This window comes from Pseudophryne corroboree, chromosome 9 (genome assembly GCF_028390025.1).
Source record: "Pseudophryne corroboree isolate aPseCor3 chromosome 9, aPseCor3.hap2, whole genome shotgun sequence".
In the NCBI taxonomy this organism is placed as follows: Eukaryota; Metazoa; Chordata; class Amphibia; order Anura; family Myobatrachidae; genus Pseudophryne; species Pseudophryne corroboree.
In genome coordinates, this window is record NC_086452.1 from 185857513 (window position 1) to 185863512 (window position 6000).

Genomic DNA, 6000 nt, shown 5'->3' on the forward strand with positions numbered 1-6000 from the left:
CAACATTATCACCAAATGTGGCGAAAATATGTTGCGTGGTGTGAGGCCAGGAAGGCCCCACAAAGAAATTTCAACTCGGTCGTTTCCTGCATTTCCTGCAAACAGGAGTGTCTATGGGCCTCAAATTGGGGTCCATTAAGGTTCAAATTTCGGCCCTGTCGATTTTCTTCCAGAAAGAATTGGCTTCAGTTCCTGAAGTCCAGAAGTTTGTCAAGGGAGTATTGCATATACAACCCCCTTTTGTGCCTCCAGTGGCACTGTGGGATCTCAACGTAGTTCTGGGATTCCTCAAATCACATTGGTTTACAACCAGTCAAATCTGTGGATTTGAAGCATCTCACATGAAAAGTGACCATGCTCTTGGCCCTGGCCTGGACCAGGCGAGTGTCAAATTGGTGGTTTTTTCTCAAAAAAGCCCATATCTGTTTGTCCATTCGGACAGGGCAGAGCTGCGGACTCGTCCCCAGTTCTCTCCCTAAGGTGGTGTCAGTGTTTCACCTGAACCAGCTTATTGTGGTGCCTTGCACCTACTAGGGACTTGGAGGACTCCAAGTTGCTAGATGTTGTCAGGGCCCTGAAAATATGTTCCAGGACGGCTGGAGTCAGGAAAACTGACTTGCTGTTATCCTGTATGCACCCAACAAACTGGGTGCTCTTGCTTCTAAGCAGACTATTGCTAGTTGGATGTGTAATACAATTCAGCTTGCACATTCTGTGGCAGGCCTGCCACAGCCAAAATATGTAAAGGCCCATTCCACAAGGAAGGTGGGCTCATCTTGGGCGGCTGCCCGAGGGGTCTCGGCTTTACAACTTTGCCGAGCAGCTACTTGGTCAGGGGCAAACACGTTTGCTAAATTCTACAAATTTGATACCCTGGCTAAGGAGGACCTGGAGTTCTCTCATTCGGTGCTGCAGAGTCATCCGCACTCTCCCGCCCGTTTGGGAGCTTTGGTATAATCCCCATGGTCCTTTCAGGAACCCCAGCATCCACTAGGACGATAGAGAAAATAAGAATTTACTTACCGATAATTCTATTTCTCGGAGTCCGTAGTGGATGCTGGGCGCCCATCCCAAGTGCGGATTATCTGCAATACTTGTACATAGTTACAAAAATCGGGTTATTATTGTTGTGAGCCATCTTTTCAGAGGCTCCGCTGTTATCATACTGTTAACTGGGTTTAGATCACAAGTTGTACGGTGTGATTGGTGTGGCTGGTATGAGTCTTACCCGGGATTCAAAATTCCTCCCTTATTGTGTACGCTCGTCCGGGCACAGTACCTAACTGGCTTGGAGGAGGGTCATAGGGGGAGGAGCCAGTGCACACCACCTGATCGGAAAGCTTTACTTTTGTGCCCTGTCTCCTGCGGAGCCGCTATTCCCCATGGTCCTTTCAGGAACCCCAGCATCCACTACGGACTCCGAGAAATAGAATTATCGGTAAGTAAATTCTTATTATTTCAAGGACGGCTGGAGTCAGGAAGTCTGACTCGCTGTTTATACTGTATGCACCCAACAAGCTGGGTGCTCCTGCGTCTAAGCAGACGATTGCTCGTTGGATTTGTAGCACAATTCAACTTGCACATTCTGTGGCGGCCTGCCACAGCCTAAATCTGTCAATGCCCACTCCACAAGGAAGGTGGGCTCATCTTGGGCGGCTGCCCGAGGGGTCTCGGCATTACAACTCTGCCGAGCAGCTACGTGGTCAGGGGAGAACACGTTTGTAAAATTCTACAAATTTGATACCCTGGCTAAGGAGGACCTGGAGTTCTCTCATTCGGTGCTGCAGAGTCATCCGCACTCTCCCGCCCGTTTGGGAGCTTTGGTATAATCCCCATGGTCCTGACGGAGTCCCCAGCATCCACTTAGGACGTCAGAGAAAATAAGAATTTACTCACCGGTAATTCTATTTCTCGTAGTCCGTAGTGGATGCTGGGCGCCCATCCCAAGTGCGGATTGTCTGCAATACTTGTACATAGTTATTGTTACAAAAATCGGGTTATTATTGTTGGGAGCCTTCGTTTAAGAGGCTCTTTTCGGTTATCATACTGTTAACTGGGTTCAGATCACAAGTTGTACAGTGTGATTGGTGTGGCTGGTATGAGTCTTACCCGGGATTCAAAATCCTTCCTTATTGTGTACGCTCGTCCGGGCACAGTATCCTAACTGAGGCTTGGAGGAGGGTCATAGGGGGAGGAGCCAGTGCACACCACCTAGTGGTCAAACTTTTAAATTTTGTGCCCTGTCTCCTGCGGAGCCGCTATTCCCCATGGTCCTGACGGAGTCCCCAGCATCCACTACGGACTACGAGAAATAGAATTACCGGTGAGTAAATTCTTATTTTTTCTAAAACAGCGAAAAAATAAGTGTTTTTCTGCAAACTAAGGGGGTTATTCAGAGTTGGTCGCAGATTTTGCTATTTTTAGCATAATCTGTGACCACTAAAATGGCATGCTGGGGGCTGCCCAGCACAGGGCAAGGCCGCCCAGCATGTGTGGCGCTGCCCCGCAATGTAATCACATCGCAAAAACCTCAAGGTCACCGCCGCCATGTTTCCTATCGCAGGAAACACAGGCATCATCAGCTGGCCCCCAAAACCTCCATGACACACCTGCATTTCCTGCTAACATCCCTCCCCCCAACGCTGCCCCCGGACACCCGTTGCCTGTCACTCATGATGCAAATGCATCCTTCCGGGATGTGATCGCATCATGATAGCATGCACACTGCAGCAGCGGCGGCGTGTGCGCAGATAGCCAAAAATTGTCTGTTTGTGATTTTTGCCCGTCTGCAACAGGGTCTGAATAAGGCCCATAATGTCTACTACAGACTGGAGAACCAGATACCAGAAGATAAAGTTCAAGAACTGAAAGCAATCCACTTCAGTTCTAGAACTTGTCTTCAATCCATCCAGCAGCACCTGAGATTACACTGAGTAGTAGCCAGACATATATCACTGATTAGATAGATAGATAGATAGATAGATAGATAGATAGATAGATAGATAGATAGATAGATAGATAGATAGATTTGCATTTTAATGAAAAAAACAAAGAACAAAACTTAGGTGGGCCTTTTTTGGGAGCTTTGTAGGATTGGTTTGGGCTTGTATTGGGCTTATTTTTTAGTCATCAGTCGCTTGTTTTTAATTTCAGAGTTGACAGCACTGTCTGCATCACTGTGGCTGGCCCTGCCCACTACACCCACAGTGGGCTGCATGTAACAGCCAGACCAGCTTTCATCTTGCTAGCTCCTGCATGTGCCTGCCCTGATATGCATCTTCCCAACTCACTGTTCCATGGCCCTCATTCCGAGTTGTTCGCTCGCAAGCTGCTTTTAGCAGCTTTGCACACGCTAAGCCGCCGCCTACTGGGAGTGAATCTTAGCATAGTAAAATTGCGAACGAAAGATTAGCAGAATTGCGAATAGACACTTCTTAGCAGTTTCTGAGTAGCTCCACACTTACTCGGCAACTGCAATCAGTTCAGTCAGTTTCGTTCCTGGTTTGACGTCCCAAACACTCCCAGCGTTCGCCCAGACACTCCCCCGTTTCTTCAGACACTCCCCCGTTTCTTCAGACACTCCCCCGTTTCTTCAGACACTCCCGCGTTTTTCCCAGAAACGGCAGCGTTTTTTCACAAACACCCATAAAACGGCCAGTTTCCGCCCAGAAACACCCACTTCCTGTCAATCACATTACGATCACCAGAACGAAGAAAAAACCTTGTAATCCGAACCCGCCCGAACTTCAGGTTTTTTTACACAGGGCCGAGCGACTCGGATCTTCCCGCCTTGCTCGGTTAACCCGAGCGCGCCCGAACGTCATCATCCCGCTGTCGGATTCTCGCGAGGCTCGTATTCTATCGCGAGACTCGGATTCTATATAAGGAGCCGCGCGTCGCCGCCATTTTCACACGTGCATTGAGATTGATAGGGAGAGGACGTGGCTGGCGTCCTCTCCGTTTAGACTAGAGTACTAGAGAGAGACACAAATTTTGGGGAGCATATTATTAGGAGGAGTACTACTTGCTGCTGATAGTGTGACCAGTGACCACCAGTTTAATTAATCCGTTCTCTGCCTGAAAAAAAACGATACACAGTGTGACACAGTCACATACCATATCTGTGCTCAGCCCAGTGTGCTGCATCATATGTAATACTGTATATCATTATCTGACTGTGCTGAGTGCTCACTGCTCACACAGCTTAATTGTGGGGGAGACTGGGGAGTTATAGCAGGAGTACATATTTTAAGTACAGTGCACACTTTTGCTGCCAGAGTGCCACTGCCAGTGTGACTGACCACCAGTATTGTGATTGTCTGCTGACCACCAGTATATTGTGATTGTCTGCCTGAAAAAGTTAAACACTCGTCGTGTGGTGTTTTTATAAACGCATTCTGCAGACAGTGTCCAGCAGGTCCGTCATTACATAATATATACCTGTCCGGCTGCAGTACTAGTGTGATATATATATATTTTAATTTTATCTCATTATCATCCAGTCTATATTAGCAGCAGACACAGTACGGTAGTCCACGGCTGTAGCTACCTCTGTGTCGGCAGTCGCTCGTCCATCCATAATTGTATACCACCTACCCGTGTTTTTTTTTCTTTTTTCTATCTTCTTGATACTAGTAGCTTACTTTAGGAGTCTGCAGTGCTGAGTCTGACAGACAGTGTCCAGCAGGTCCGTCATTACATAATATATACCTGTCCGGCTGCAGTACTAGTGTGATATATATATATATTTTAATTTTATCTCATTATCATTTAGTCTATATTAGCAGCAGACACAGTACGGTAGTCCACGGCTGTAGCTACCTCTGTGTCGGCAGTCGCTCGTCCATCCATAATTGTATACCACCTACCCGTGGTTTTTTTTTTTCTATCTTCTTGATACTAGTAGCTTACTTTAGGAGTCTGCAGTGCTGACAGACAGTGTCCAGCAGGTCCGTCATTACATAATATATACCTGTCCGGCTGCAGTACTAGTGTGATATATATATATATATATATATATATATATTTTAATTTTATCTCATTATCATCCAGTCTATATTAGCAGCAGACACAGTACGGTAGTCCACGGCTGTAGCTACCTCTGTGTCGGCAGTCGCTCGTCCATCCATAATTGTATACCACCTACCCGTGGTTTTTTTTTTTTCTATCTTCTTGATACTAGTAGCTTACTTTAGGAGTCTGCAGTGCTGAGTCTGACAGACAGTGTCCAGCAGGTCCGTCATTACATAATATATACCTGTCCGGCTGCAGTACTAGTGTGATATATATATATATATTTTAATTTGATCTCATTATCATCCAGTCTATATTAGCAGCAGACACAGTACGGTAGTCCACGGCTGTAGCTACCTCTGTGTCGGCAGTCGCTCGTCCATCCATAATTGTATACCACCTACCCGTGTTTTTTTTTTTTTTTCTATCTTCTTGATACTAGTAGCTTACTTTAGGAGTCTGCAGTGCTGAGTCTGACAGACAGTGTCCAGCAGGTCCGTCATTACATAATATATACCTGTCCGGCTGCAGTACTAGTGTGATATATATATATATTTTAATTTTATCTCATTATCATCCAGTCTATATTAGCAGCAGACACAGTACGGTAGTCCACGGCTGTAGCTACCTCTGTGTCGGCAGTCGCTCGTCCATCCATAATTGTATACCACCTACCCGTGGTTTTTTTTTTTTCTATCTTCTTGATACTAGTAGCTTACTTTAGGAGTCTGCAGTGCTGAGTCTGACAGACAGTGTCCAGCAGGTCCGTCATTACATAATATATACCTGTCCGGCTGCAGTACTAGTGTGATATATATATATATTTTAATTTTATCTCATTATCATCCAGTTTATATTAGCAGCAGACACAGTACGGTAGTCCACGGCTGTAGCTACCTCTGTGTCGGCAGTCGCTCGTCATCCATAAGTATACTAGTATCCATCCATCTCCATTGTTTACCTGAGGTGCCTTTTAGTTGTGCCTAT